Consider the following 702-nt stretch of genomic DNA (forward strand, 5'->3'; position numbering starts at 1 on the left):
GGACCAAAGTTTATGTGCCTTTAGTCTTAATTTACCTTGCATTGTAATATTCAGTTTTAATAAATCTCTTCAAAATATTTTGTATTTAGAAATGGATCTGACTTTACTATAAACATGGCTCAGAATCTACAGGTCAAATTAATTTGAAAACAGTTCTCTGTCAGTCTGAACTGTTACCTTGATTCTGTTTAAATGACCAATACTTTTTGAAATTGATGTACTTAGTTTCAAGATTCATAGATTCTGTTATCTATGTAGAAAAAAGGTCATGTATATTTTCTATTAGTTGAGTTTTTACATCTTTAGAAATGTAAAATTCAGTATAGTTTGAAAGTGGCACAATTAAAAATTAATTTTCTAACAAAGTTGGGAGGTTTGACGGTCGTTTAATTTCATCGTATGTGTACTCTGCTTACCTCTGTAGCATGCTCAATAAACACTTCTGTAGCTCTGTATTCACCTCTTCTGTCTTTCTCTGCTGCTTTCTCTCTCTTTTCTTCTTTGTTTTTCACTTCTACTGTGCTTCTAATTCATGTTTATTCTCTGCCAGGGTGGGAAAAGAAAAATATTTGTAACAATTTTATGGCATTTTACCATAAATATGGTGCTGTGAATATCAGCTTGTTCTTTTTAGAAAGATAGTAATGGCTTTGCAGGCATATGTGCAAATTGAATATTTCCCACCCTGCTACAACTTATTGC

General features: G+C 31.8%; 1 protein-coding gene across 2 annotated transcripts in view; it reads left to right on the top strand.

Moving 5' to 3' along the window:
* Window positions 1-451, top strand: part of PTBP2 (polypyrimidine tract binding protein 2) — a 37,095-nt gene extending 36,644 nt beyond the window's left edge. For both annotated transcript variants that reach the window (XM_026037869.1, XM_026037870.1), the window contains exon 13: window positions 1-451. This exon is cut by the window's left edge. The gene's annotated coding sequence lies outside the window, so the exon portion shown is untranslated.
* The last annotated feature ends 251 nt before the right edge of the window (window positions 452-702 follow it).

Source organism: Nothoprocta perdicaria, unplaced genomic scaffold, assembly GCF_003342845.1.
Source record: "Nothoprocta perdicaria isolate Ctin4 unplaced genomic scaffold, notPer1 scaffold_20, whole genome shotgun sequence".
Taxonomy (NCBI): Eukaryota; Metazoa; Chordata; class Aves; order Tinamiformes; family Tinamidae; genus Nothoprocta; species Nothoprocta perdicaria.